Source organism: Primulina tabacum, chromosome 2 (genome assembly GCF_025594145.1).
Source record: "Primulina tabacum isolate GXHZ01 chromosome 2, ASM2559414v2, whole genome shotgun sequence".
Classification (NCBI taxonomy): domain Eukaryota; kingdom Viridiplantae; phylum Streptophyta; class Magnoliopsida; order Lamiales; family Gesneriaceae; genus Primulina; species Primulina tabacum.
Genome location: NC_134551.1, coordinates 54,302,393 through 54,318,166, shown reverse-complemented (window position 1 = coordinate 54,318,166; position 15,774 = coordinate 54,302,393). Strand labels below are relative to the sequence as shown.

The 15,774-nt window shown below is 36.5% G+C and overlaps 1 long non-coding RNA gene across 1 annotated transcript; it reads right to left on the bottom strand.

Moving 5' to 3' along the window:
* Window positions 1-7,726: 7,726 nt before the first annotated feature.
* Window positions 7,727-15,309, bottom strand: LOC142538102 (uncharacterized). Its single transcript, XR_012818648.1, has 3 exons — window positions 15,172-15,309; window positions 8,368-8,427; window positions 7,727-7,844 (listed from the first exon to the last, which is right to left on the bottom strand). It is a non-coding gene; the product is annotated as an uncharacterized LOC142538102 (long non-coding RNA).
* Window positions 15,310-15,774: the final 465 nt, after the last annotated feature.

Here is a 15,774-nt window from a genome sequence, read left to right as displayed (position 1 = left end):
AGAAGAAGGAGCTGGTATTGGTACAACAGGGGTATGTGTTGAAAGTGTTAAAAGATTTGAGATGCAAAATGCAAAACCTGTAACAGGACCAATGGCCTACCATTTCAAGCTCTCAACAAATCAAGCACCAGACACCGAAAAGGAAAGAGAATACATGAAGAAAGTTTTGTATGCAAGTGCAGTAGGTAGCTTAATGTATCTGATGGTCAGCACTAGGCCTGACCTTGCATACTCAGTAAGCTTGGTGAGCAGATTCATGGCAAACCCCGGTGAAGTACACCGGAAATCGGTCAAATGGATTTTAAGGTATCTTAAAAGAACGACTGACACTGGTATAATCTTCAAAGATTCAAAAGAAACTGATAACTTGATAACAGGGTATGTGGACTCTGATTATGCTGGTAGTGTTGACACTAGGAAGTCCTTAACTGGATACATCTTCACAGTCAATGGCACAGCTGTGAGTTGGAAGGCAAACCTACAGCCAGTAGTAGCGCTCTCAACCACAGAAGCTGAATATGTGGCAGTAACTGAAGCATTCAAAGAAGCCAAATGGATTAAAGGCTTCATGGAAGAGCTAGGCTACAACCACAAGTCAGTAACTGTGTTCTGTGACAACCAAAGTGCCATACACCTGTCAAAACACCAAGTGTTTCACGAGAGAACAAATCATATAGATGTAAGGCTACACTTTGTTCGGGAATTAATTGAATCTGGTGATATTCAAGTTCTAAAGATAAGTACCAACGATAATCCTGCTAATATGTGTACCAAAGTGATAGGGACACATAAGTTCGAGAAATGCAAAGAGCTGGTTAATGTAACCAGCTACAGGCTGCTTTAAAACAAAAAGGCAGGAGGAGGTGTATTCATGGTAAACTTGGTAGCAGACAAGGTGGAGAATTGTAGTATGTCAGCAATCAAGTTGGTTGAAGAATCAGTTAAAAGAATTAGAAGTTGGTTGGACAAATGTGAGTGGTTATCACCAGCACTTGATCACCGAATATTTTCAATCATGAGATTTGTCTCAGTGATGAAGGAGATATATAAGGAGGTGAAGTCAAGAGTTACACACACATAGAACTCATCCGAAAAGAAAATGATCAAGAGGCAACAAGTCTTCTGTGGCGCCCCAAACCTCGCCACGTAATCATGCAACATGTGACGTCATATGCATAAAATTTTTTCTTTTCGACGACGTAATAATATAATGCATATACGACAAAATAGCGCAATCACCCCATTATCTACGTCAGTGTAGCAGAAACAATATAATAAATACACACATACAACTCAAATAAGACAATAAGCTATACTATCAACTACAAGACTGTTTGACTAGACACACCTAGTCCTTCACCACTATCCTGTCTCACGCATAGTCCTGTAACCTGCCCAACAGAAACAGCCCTCAAAGGGTGAGCATATACAACAATCATCATCGTAATACATAACAGTTATATTAACAACATAAAATATAACTGAAATCATAATAGAAATACCCCCTTTGCCGTTTCTGGACAATCAGCCAACAACAACCTCAACAACATCACAATGCAACAACATCGACGATACGTCGCACCCCAACACCGGCGACAGCAATATCGTCGAACGAACAACAACATCGACGATACGTCGCACCCCAACACCGGCGATAGCAATATCGTCGAACGAATAACAACATCAACGATACGTCGCATCCCAACACCGGCGACAGCAATATCGTTGAACGAACAACATCAACGTGACAACATCAACGAGACGTCTCCCAACAATGATAACCAACAACATCAACAATAATAAACAACAAATATAATACCAAATCACCCAAATCCAGTGATTTATCGTCATTCAACACAATAGTATTCATCAATACTAAACAATAACAACATATGCTCGTACGTCAACACGTACCTGATAATCGAGTATATATACAATCTGGCTATTTCTTTGATCCTGAGGCTTGTGATGTATCTAAATAATTCAACAATAATTATCAGATCATTGTCACCGTATCAACACAGTTATAACAGCCTCAATATATAACATCAAATAGCCCAACAACAATTAATTCAACAAATATAAAACTCGATTATAAATTCGTATTGTTCAACAATTTAATAATCTGGTGTATTTAATTCACAATACTACCATCAAATACACCCTAATTAATTAACTTCAAATAATAAGCTATTTTACAACATCCGTCAAATTACGAAAACTTTATATCAACGTGTAGCCTATACGTCGTAGACTCCGAATATATAATCAGAATTAATAACAACTGACAAACAACTCTCCAATCTCAATCCAATGATTAAAAATCCCTAATTATAATAAATTATGAATAATTCAAAACAACAACACAATAATCTTCTCTACTTCGTTAAAATCATACACTACTCAACAATCTTCAATTTCAGTATGATTTAACAATTTATTGGATTTATTCCAGAAATCGACGAATTTCAAACATCACCAAAAATATAAAATTTATACCTCAAATCGAAGACCTCGTGTTAACGATCTCAGAACTTAAGTCGGTTCGTCGATTGGATAAACCGATAAGTCGCAAGATCGAAAAGAAAATCAAAATGCTATTTTCTCTCACTTCTCCGAATCTTAATGTCAAATGAATTTTTCCTTCATTCACGATGAAAGTTTCGAATTATCCTTTTTTTTAATATTTTTAATATTATATTCTATTATATTAATTAAATAATATAATATAATATAATATATATAATATCTAACATTTTAACACCGGTATATCTCTTTGGACATGTCAAACGACCAAATTTCTCAAAACTCAAAACATGGAATTTCTATATCTTTGAGTTTTCTACGTTATAACCAAATTTCAAATCATTTGGACTTCATATGACCAACATATGTCATATTTCATTTTTTTAAAAATCGTTAATTATTTAGTAATATCATATTACTAAATCAACAACTTGTGATATTCATTTCAGGCTTTACATTTCTACCCACCTTAAATGAATTTCGACCCCGAAATTAATCAACAACAGTAATAACATGCATAAACAAAAGATACGTCATACCATCAGAATAAGTAGGGGTAGAGCTCCCTCATATGCCGCTCTGTCTCTCAAGTGGCCTCTTCGACACCTCTATGCTCCCACTGAACCTTCACCATCGGTATAAGCTTACTACGAAGCTTCCGTTCAGATCGATCCAAAATACAAACTGGTCTCTCAACATAAGACACGTTAGGATCTAACTGAACATCAGAAATATCCAACACATGTGAAGGATCCGGCTCGTACTTCCGCAACATCGACACATGAAACACATCATGAATACCAGATAAAGATGGAGGTAGAGCCAATCGATAAGCCAAAGTGCCTATCCGCTGCAATATCTCATACGGGCCAACATATCTCGGTGCCAACTTTCCTTTCATGCCAAATCGTACTGTGGCACGAAAAGGAGAAACTTTCAAAAATACTCGATCGCCCTGCTGAAACTCTAAGGGTCTTCGTCTTTTATTGGCATATGTGGCATGTCTATCTTGAGCTGCTTTCAATCGTTGCTGTATCAACTTTACTTTCTGTTCCATCTCATGAATCATATCAGGACTGGTAACTGCAGCTCGATCAACATCATCCCAGTATAACGGAGATCTACAACGTCTCCCATACAATGCCTCAAATGGAGCCATCTGAATACTACTCTGATATACAACTGTGCCATCGTCATGTACGTACTACTCATGCTATAGGGTATAAAATGTGCAACTTTCGTCAATCGATCAACAATCAACCAAATAGCATCAATAGTTCCAGTGCTTCTTGGCAAATGAGTCACAAAATCCATCGATATGTGCTCCTGTTTCCAAGTCGGTACTTCTAAACTCCTCAATTCACCTCCCGACCTTCTCCTCTCAGCTTTGATTTGTTGACAATTAAGACATCGACGTACAAAATCAATCACATCACGTTTCATTCCCTTCCACCAAAACTGAGAGCGTAGATCCTTATACATCTTCTTGCCACCAGGGTGGATAGAATATCGACTACAATGTGCACGCCGCAACAGGCCTTGGCGCAACTCAGATATATCAGGAACTACCCATCTATTATTCGTCCTCAAACTGCCATCATCAGCCACTCTAAAACGAGTATCTTGTTTCTGAGAAACTAACTCCTTCCATTGCTGAACTCTCTCGTCTGTCATCTGTGCATCACGAATACAACCATATATATCAGGTTCAGCTAATAAGGTAGATACCTGGATAGGAGTCGTCGAGATATCAAAATCATATCCCAAGGAACAACAAGACGTCATCATAGCTGATAAACGACTCACATCCTCTGCAGTACAACTCACTTTACGGCTCAATGCATCAGCTGTAAGATTGGCTCGACCAGGATGATATTCAATCTCGCAATCATAATCCTTCAGCAAATCTAGCCATCGTCTCTGTCTCATATTCAACTATGTCTGTGTAAACAGAAATCTCAAGCTCTTATGATCAGTATAAATTGTAAACGAGGTACCATATAAATAGTGTCGCCATATCTTCAAGGCAAAGATAATGGCTGCCAACTCCAAGTCATGCACATGGTATCTTGTTTCGTGTGGTTTCAGCTGTCTCGAGGCATATGCCACAACATGTCGATCCTGCATCAAAAACACATCCCAAATCATGTAATGATGCATCAGTATAAACAACAAACCTCTCGTTTTCTGTAGGAATTTATAACACCGGTGCAGTCGTTAGTCGGTGCTTCAACTCCTGAAAACTCCTCTCACATGCTTCAGACCACTGAAATCGCACACCTTTCTAGGTCAACTGTGTCAAAGGTCTAGCAATCTTTGAAAATCCCTCGATAAATCGACGATAATAACCTGCTAAACCCAAGAAACTACGAATCTCTGGTACAGATGTAGGTGCAGACCACTGTAACACGGCTTCGACCTTCGTTGGATCAACAGAAATCCCATCTCTCGATATAATATGACCCAAGAAGACCACTCGATCCAACCAAAACTCACACTTACTGAGTTTGGTATATAACTGTCTATCTCGCAACACCTGTAACACTGAACGCAAGTGCCCTGCATGCTCAGCCTCACTCCTTGAATATATCAATATATCATCAATAAACACAATAACAAATCGATCGAGATAAAGCTGAAATACCCTATTCATCAAACTCATGAACATAGCTGGAGCATTCGTCAACCCAAACGGCATAACTAAAAACTCATAATGCCCATATCTGGTCATGAATGCTATCTTCTGAATATCCTCCTCTCTAACTCGTATCTGATGATATCCTGACCTCAAATCAATCTTCGAATATACCGAGGTTCCCTGTAACTGATCAAACAAATCATCAATACGAGGGAGGGGATATTTATTCTTAACCGTTACCTTATTCAGCTGTCGATAATCAATACAAAGCCGCATCGTTCCGTCTTTCTTTCTCACAAATAAGACTGGTGCACCCCAAGGCGATACACTAGGGCAAATGTATCCCTTGTCCAGCAAGTCCTATAACTGGGCTTTCAACTCTCTCAACTCTGCTGGTGCCATTCTGTAAGGAGTACGAGAAATAGGAGAAGTACCTGGCATCAACTCAATCCCAAACTCCACCTCACGAGCTGGTGGGAAGCCTGGAATCTCATCAGAAAATACATCGGCAAACTCAGAAACTACAGGTATCTCCTCTATTCCCACCTCCTCCTTCTTCTCTGTCACATCTACAGCATAAATAAGATAACCCTCATGTCCATGCTCCAATAACCAAGACATCCGGATAGCAGATACCAACGGAACATGGGGACGAGAACCCTTCCCATAAAATGTCCAACGCTTTTTCTCATCTGTATAAAAATATACCACCCGCTGATAACAATCAACTGTCGCACAATATCTCCTCAGCACATTAATTCCCACAATACAATCAAATTCAGTCATCTCTAGAATAATCATATCAGATCTCAGCTCATAGCCCTCATAAGAAATAATACCATCTGATATCATAGATACAACTGATATATCAACTCCAGAAGGTATCGAAACTGAAAGAGGCATAGACAATGGAGACGAGCGCATATGATGCTCAACCACAAACCTCTTCGATATAAAAGTATGCGAGGCACCAGTATATCAACAAGAATATAAGCAAGATAAGAACATAAATAACACTTACCCGCTATCATCTCCTCTCGTGCCTCCTCTGCCTGCTCTCGTGTCAAAGCATACACCTGTGCTTGAGGCGGACCAGCTCCCTGCATACGTGGCTGTCCTCCAGAAGATCGTGGTGTAAACTGCTGAGGCTGTCGTCCTCCTCTCTCTGAGGATCTACCTCTAGCACTCCTAGGCTCTCGCTGTCCCTCACGACTAGGACACTGTCTCGCCAGATGACCAACACCGCCACATTCAAAACAGGTGATCTCGGTCTGTGTACACTCTCTGATCAGATGAGGTCCTCCACAACGATAACATCTCACTGCTCTGGACTCTCCTCTCTGCCCCTGAACAGACTGAGAACTGCCCCCACGACTCTCAACACGTCGTGAATCAAATCGATGCTTCCCAGATGATGCTGAAGAAGAAGATGAACTCTTATGATATTTAAAAGACTGTCCTGAGGTCGCAATGACTCCCTAGTCGGCTCTGATAATCGTCCCTGAGCCCCATACTCCTGCATAACTAACTCAGCCATCTCAGCCCTCGTCACTGCATCCTCAAATGATACCGGGTTGTTTGATTGCACACGATCAAATGACTCTAACTTCAACCCTTTCAAGAAATGCCTCATCTTAGCATGAACATTCGTAGCAATATGTGGCACATATTTCAACAATGCAGAATATCGAGTCTCATACTCAGCAACAGACATACTACCCTGTCTCAAATCCTCAAATTCTTTCTCTTTCTTTTGTCTGGCTGCTATAGAAAAATATTTATCAAGAAAACGAGATCGAAACACATCCCAATCAACAGTACGGCCCTGAGCTCTCAATCCGGCCTCAGTCGTCTGCCACCACAATAGTACATTCCGCGAAAGCTGAAATGTAGCCAATTGTAACCGAGCAGACCTAGCACACGGTGCAGTCACAAATATCTGCTCTATCCTCTCAATCCACTCCTCTGCTCGCTCACCGGTGTCAGAACTATCAAATCTCGGTGGAAGATAACTGCTGAACTGTGCCAAAGTCAACTCACCAGGCAATAAAGGCTGATCTGCTGGTGCCTGTCCCATAGGAGGAGGTGGCAATGGATTTATCTGTCCAAATCCACTGTCAACCTCGTCTGTTTTCTCGTGTGGATGTACCTGTTCTCTAGCTGCCATCACTGGAAATCAAATTATTAATCATAATATTTAACAACTACAATCCAGTAATCATCATCACACCTTTCGCACGAAAGTACACGCAACTAAAGAACAATCAATCATATCGAGAAATCATCAATAACAAGTCAAATGCACAGACACACGCAGATAATATCGTTACCAACTCCCTCATCACAAACCCAACTCTTAACCATCCCATACATCTAACATATGCTCTGATACCACCACATGTGGCGCCCCAAACCTCGCCACGTAATCATGCAACATATGACGTCATATGCATAAAATTTTTTCTTTTCGACGACGTAATAATATAATGCATATACGACAAAATAGTGCAATCACCCCATTATCTACGTCAGTGTAGCAGAAACAGTATAATAAATACACACATACAACTCAAATAAGACAATAAGCTATACTGTCTCTATCTACTATCAACTACAAGACTGTTTGACTAGACACACCTAGTCCTTCACCACTATCATGTCACACGCATAGTCCTGTAACCTGCCCAACAGAAACAGCCCTCAAAGGGTGAGCATATACAACAATCATCATCGTAATACATAACAATTATATTAACAACATAAAATATATCTGAAATCATAATAGAAATACCCCATTTGCCGTTTCTGGACAATCAGCCAACAACAACCTCAACAACATCACAATGCAACAACATCGACGATACGTCGCACCCCAACACCGGCGACAGCAATATCGTCGAACGAACAACAACATCGACGATACGTCGCACCCCAACACCGGCGATAGCAATATCGTCGAACGAATAACAACATCAACGATACGTCGCACCCCAACACCGGCGACAGCAATATCGTTGAACGAACAACATCAACGTGACAACATCAACGAGACGTCTCCCAACAACGATAACCAACAACATCAACAATAATAAACAACAAATATAATACCAAATCACCCAAATCCAGTGATTTATCGTCATTCAACACAATAGTATTCATCAATACTAAACAATAACAACATATGCTCGTACGTCAACACGTACCTGATAATCGAGTATATATACAATCTGGCTATTTCTTTGATCCTGAGGCTTGTGATGTATCTAAATAATTCAACAATAATTATCAGATCATTGTCACCGTATGAACACAGTTATAATAGCCTCAATTTATAACATCAAATAGCCCAACAACAATTAATTCAACAAAATATAAAACTCGATTATAAATTCGTATTGTTCAACAATTTAATAATCTGGTGTATTTAATTCACAATACTACCATCAAATACACCCTAATTAATTAACTTCAAATAATAGGCTATTTACAACATCCGTCAAATTACGAAAACTTTATATCAACGTGTAGCCTATACGTCGTAGACTCCGAATATATAATCAGAATTAATAACAATTGACAAACAACTCTCCAATCTCAATCCAATGATTAAAAATCTCTAATTATAATAAATTATGAATAATTCAAAACAACAACACAATAATCTTCTCTACTTCGTTAAAATCATACACTACTCAACAATCTTCAATTTCAGTATGATTTTATTGGAAAATAATATTTAAAGTGTGTGTATTGAATATTTGAATGTTGAATATTTGAATATTGAAAATAAGAGTTGTAAATATTGAAAATTAGTGTGTGATGATGTAGGTAATGATGTATTTTATTTTTGGATTATTTGTAAAGATTTCCTATAAATAGATCTCTCATTTGTGAAGAAAATCACAATTGAGTAGAGAGAAAAATATTATAAAGTGTGTAGTTTGGTAAATTTTGAGAGTTTGAGATTTTTACTTTTTACCATAAATTTTTACTTTTTCACAACACGTTATCAGCACGAAGCTCTAAAAGTCCTACATACTTTTCCAAGCTCCAAACAGAAGAAAAAGGTAACAAAAATAATTATATTTATTTTACTGTTATTTATTTATTGTGTATTTATTTAATATACAATATAATGTTATTATTAGAAATAATAAAAATAAATTTTTCATAAACTTGTTATAAATCCTGGGAAGATGTTAAGACGACATCCCACACTCCCGGTAAGGGATACGACAAGTATAAAAGCCTATAAGGTTTTTAAACAAAATAAATTATGACACTCATTATAATATTATGATATGATATACATAATTATTTAAACATGTCTAATATTATATATATCATATTATTACCATAAAATTATACAAATACATACCTTTATTTTTTTTGTACCCCAACGGTCATAAATGGTAAAAAACGGCTAGTTTTTGCCCTATAAATATGATCTCACAAACACATTCCATCACTCCAACTTTCTCTTCTTCTCTAAAAATTATTCATCATCAAATTTTTCGAAGAAAAAGAAGATGGCTTTCTCAAGGATATTTTTAATTATTTTGGTTGTCATACTCACGAGTCTTGTATTTATCGGAGAATATCCTCCTCGTGCGTTTTCTTTATTTTTACAAATACTTGTACTTGTTGTTTATCCGTTACTTTGTATTGCAATAATTATTAACTAATAAAATGCATCGTAATTTTTTTTAGTACCGCCATGTCAAATTTAACAAAGCTCGAATTTGTTGCGCTCGACATCACGGGAAAGAATTATATGCCATGGACTCTAGATATAGAAATGCATCTTGAGTCATTGGGTCTAAGCGAGACCATTAAAGAAAATGGCATATGCACGTCACAAGAAAAGGCAAGAGCCATGATATTTTTGCGTCGACATCTCGAGGATGGATTGATATGTGAATATCTGACTGAAAAAAGCCCATGGCTTTGTGGAAGGGATTAAAAGAAAGATTCGAACATATAAGAGAGGTTATACTTCCGACCGCCCGGGATGAATGGAATACATTGAGATTCCAAGACTTTAAAAAAGTCAGTGATTACAATTCGGCGATGTATAGAATAATCTCGCAATTAAAATTTTGTGGACATGAGGTCACAGAATCTGAGATGCTTGAAAAAACATTTTCCACGTTTCATGCATCAAATATTACTCTACAGCAACAATATAGAGTACGTGGATTCGCGAGATATTCTGAACTCATCGCATGTCTTCTTGTGGCGGAAAAAAACAACGAGCTATTAATGAGAAATCATCAGTCCCGACCCACTGGATCAACAGCATTTCCAGAAGTAAATGCTGTAAGTAAAAATGAATTTAAACCTGGAAACCAAAATCAAATTCAAAGACAAGGTTTTGGTCGAGGTCGAGGTCGAGGTCGTGGACGTGGACGTGGACGTGGAATTGGCCGTGGTCGTGGTCAAGGCCGTGGTTTTGAAAATAATCGAGATAGTTATTTTTATAACTCATCTCAAAAGAACGTCCCAAACCATCCACAGAAAAGGCATCATGAGAATACAAGTGTTAATGAGAAGCACTCAAAAAGATATGAAAGTTCTTGTTACAGATGTGGTACTCCAGGACATTGGTCCAAAGTTTGTTGAGCCCCTGAGCACCTTTGTAAACTTTATAAAGAATCATTAAAGGGGAAAGAAAAGGAGACCAACTTCACTGAACGCAGTGACCGTTTGAGTGATTCAACTCATTTTGATGCTGGTGATTTTATGAATGATTTCTCTAGAAATGATCAATATGTTGGTGGGATAGAAATGAACAATATTGATGCTGCAGATTTTCTCAACGATTTCTCTGAAAATGAACAATATAATGGTAGAATATAAATGTACAATAATCTATTTTTCATGTATTCATAGAATAATGTTTTATTGTATAATTATGATTTGTGTTATATTTAAATATATATTGCAAGTAATTTATTTCATTGCATATTTTTTTTTGAAGTTCAAATATGGAAAATGCTATGAGCAAAGCTGAAGTTTGCATACCCGATAGTGGTACAACGCACACTATCCTCCGAGATAAAAGATATTTCTTGGAACTAAAACCAACAAAAACAACGGTGAATACAATATCAGGTCCTGTAGACTTGATTAAAGGATGTGGTAAAGCACAATTTTTGTTACCTAATGGTACAAAATTTTTAATCAATGATGCTTTATATTCACCACAATCGAAAAGAAATTTGTTGAGTTTTAATGATATATATTCCCATGGATATGATACTCAAACAATGAATGAAAGGAATGAGAAATATATGTGTCTTATCACATATAAATCAGGAAAGAAATATGTGATTGAAAAACTACCAATGCTCCCTACTGGATTGCATTATACACATATAAGTCCCGTTGAATCAAACATGGTAGTTGATAATTCTTCGATATTAACCAATTGGCATGATCGATTGGGACATCCTGGTTCAACAATGATGCGAAGAATTATAGAAAATACACATGGTCATCCACTGAAAGACCAGAAGATCTTTCAGAATAATAAGTTTCAATGTAAAGCATGTTCTCTTGGAAAACTTATTATAAGACCATCACCAGTCAAAATCCAAACTGAATCACCAATGTTTCTTGAACGTATTCAGGGTGATATTTGTGGACCAATCCATCCACCATGTGGACCATTCAGATACTTTATGGTACTGATTGATGCCTCCAGCAGATGGTCACATGTATGTTTATTATCAACTCGAAATATTGCATTTGCAAGATTACTTGCTCAAATAATAAAATTGAGGAATCAATTTCCCGATTATACAATCAAGAAAATTAGACTTGATAATGCTGGTGAATTTACTTCCCAAACTTTCAATGATTATTGTATGTCTATGGGAATCATTGTTGAGCATCCTGTTGCTCATGTACATACACAGAATGGATTGGCTGAATCATTGATTAAACGTCTGCAAATGATTACTAGACCAATGATTATGAAAACAAAGCTCCCTATTTCTATATGGGGACATGCAATTTTACACGCTGCTTCATTAATTCGCATCAGACCAAGTGCATATCATAAATACTCCCCATTGCAGCTTGCATTTGGTAAAGAACCAGACATTTCTCATCTGAGAATTTTTGGATGTATGGTGTATGTGCCTATTGCACCACCGCAACGAAAGAAAATGGGACCTCAAAGAAAGGTTGGAATTTATATCGGTTATGATAGTCCATCAATCATTCGATATCTTGAACCTCAGACAGGCGACGTGTTCACAGCACGTTTTGCTGATGAGGAAATCTTCCCAATGTTAGGGGGAGAACAGAAACATACCGAAAAGGAAATTACATGGTATGTATCATCATTGTTACATCTGGATCCAAGAACAAAACAATGTGAAAAAGATGTACAACAAATTGTACACTTGCAAAGAATAGCAAATCAAATACCAGATGCATTTGCAGACACAAAAGGGATAACTAAATCATATATACATGCTGCAAATGCCCCTGCTCGAATTGAAATTCCAAAGAAACAAATGGAAGATACTCATGATGTCATTAAACGCCTGAAGCGTGGAAGGCCAGTCGGTTCCAATGATAAAAATCCTCGAAAAAAAAAATTTATAGAGAAACACGATGATCATAAAATAAAGAATGACGTTTCTGAAGAAACACATGATGATCACAAAATAGAGAATGGTGTTCCTGAAGAAACACATGATGATGAAAATGTTCTGTCAGAACCACAAACTGACGAGAATCATGAAATCTCTATCAATTATATTAATACTGGAAAAATATGGAACCGAAAAGATATAGATGAAATTGATGATATATTTTCTTATAATGTGGCAATCGACATCATAAATGATAACGAAGATCATGAACCAAAATCTTTTGGTGAATGTAAAAATTGGCAGGATTGGATAAAATGGAAAGATGCCATCCAGGTTGAATTAAATTCGCTAAATAAACGTAATGTTTTTGGACCTATAGTCCTTACACCTGAAGGTGTAAAACCTGTTGGATACAAATGGGTTTTTATTCGAAAGCGAAATGAGAAAAATGAAATAGTAAGATATAAAGCTCGACTTGTTGCACAAGGTTTTTCTCAAAGGCCTGGAATTGATTATGAAGAAACGTATTCTCCTGTGATGGATGCAATTACGTTTCGGTATTTGATTAGCTTGGCGGTATCTGAAAATTTAGAAATGCGTCTTATGGATGTTGTTACAGCTTACTTATATGGATCACTTGATAGTAATATATATATGAAAATCCCTGAAGGATTTAAGATGCCTGAAGCACAAAGTTCAAAACCCAGGGAATGTTATTCTGTGAAATTACAAAGATCATTATATGGGTTAAAGCAATCAGGTCGAATGTGGTATAATCGACTAAGTGATCACTTGATGAAAAAGGGATATGTAAATAATTCAATATGCCCTTGTGTTTTCATTAAGAAAACAACATCCGGATGCGTAATTATTGCTGTATATGTTGATGATTTAAACATCATTGGAACGAATAAAGAAATTCAAGAAGTTGTGTCATACTTGAAGGAAGAATTTGAAATGAAGGATCTTGGAAAAACCAAGTATTGTCTGGGTTTACAAATTGAACAAAAAGAATGTGGAATGTTTGTTCACCAGACAAATTATACAGAAAAGATCCTTAAACGTTTTAATATGGATAAAGCAAATCCTTTAAGTACTCCAATGGTTGTTAGATCATTAAACATAGAAAAGGATCCATTCCGTCCATGTGAAGATGATGAAGATATTCTTGGTCCAGAAGTACCATATCTAAGTGCCATCGGTGCCCTTATGTACCTTACAAATTGTACAAGGCCTGATATATCTTTTGCCGTGAATCTGTTGGCAAGATTTAGCACATATCCAACAAAGAGACACTGGAACGGAATTAAACATATATTCCGTTATCTACGAGGAACGACAGACTTGGGACTTTTGTATTCAAAAGATGCTAATCCAAGTATAATTGGTTATGCTGATGCTGGATACTTATCTGATCCACACAAGGCACGTTCCCAAACTGGATATGTATTTACTCGTGGAGGCACTGCAATATCTTGGCGTTCTCAGAAACAAACGCTCGTAACAACTTCATCAAATCATGCCGAGATTATTGCACTACATGAAGCAAGTCGTGAATGTGTGTGGTTAAAATCAATGACCCAACATATCCAAATTTCATGCGGATTATCATCTGATGAGAAGCCTGTGATACTATATGAAGATAATGCTGCATGTGTTGCTCAAATGAAAGAAGGATACATAAAAAGCGACAGAACTAAACATATTCCTCCTAAGTTCTTCGCATTCACCAAGGAGCTTGAGAAGAATAGATGTATTGATGTTCGTCACATTCAATCAAGTGAAAACTCATCAGATCTCTTCACAAAGGCACTTCCTACGTCAATATTCAGAAAGCACATATATAATATTGGGATGCGCAATCTACGAAATTTGTGAAGAATTGTTCATGTCAACATCAGGGAGAGTTTACGTGACTGCACTCTTTTTCCCTTACTATGGTTTTTATCCCAATGGGTTTTTCCAAGTAAGGTTTTTAACGAGGCAGTACAAAAACACGTAATGAAGACATCATCGTATCATGATCATCATCACAAGGGGGAGTATTGGAAAATAATATTTAAAGTGTGTGTATTGAATATTTGAATGTTGAATATTTGAATATTGAAAATAAGAGTTGTAAATATTGAAAATTAGTGTGTGATGATGTAGGTAATGATGTATTTTATTTTTGGATTATTTGTAAAGATTTCCTATAAATAGATCTCTCATTTGTGAAGAAAATCACAATTGAGTAGAGAGAAAAATATTATAAAGTGTGTAGTTTGGTAAATTTTGAGAGTTTGAGATTTTTACTTTTTACCATAAATTTTTACTTTTTCACAACAGATTTAACAATTTATTGGATTTATTCCAGAAATCGACGAATTTCAAATATCACCAAAAATATAAAATTTATACCTCAAATCGAAGATCTCGTGTCAACGATCCCAGAACTGAAGTCGGTTCGTCGATAAGATAAACCGATAAGTCGCAATATCGAAAAGAAAATCAAAATGCTATTTTCTCTCACTTCTCCGAATCTTAATGTCAAATGAATTTTTCCTTCATTCACGATGAAAGTTTCGAATTTATCCTTTTTTTTAAATTTTTTTTAATATTATATTCTATTATATTAATTAAATAATATAATATAATATAATATAATATATATAATATTTAACATTTTAACACCGGTATATCTCTTTGGACCAGTCAAACGACCAAATTTCTCAAAACTCAAAACATGAAATTTCTATATCTTTGAATTTTCTACGTTATATCCAAATTTCAAATCATTTGGACTTCATATGACCAACATATGTCATATTTCATTTTTTTAAAAATCCTTAATTATTTAGTAATATCATATTACTAAATCAACAACTTGTGATATTCATTTCAGGCATTACATCTTCTCAACAAAGGCACGAGAGTTTTTTCTTTGTAATTCATAGAAGAGAAAAAGAGTGGAGTTGAGAGTCTATATTGCAACTGTAAATTGTTCATTTTGTATACTGATTC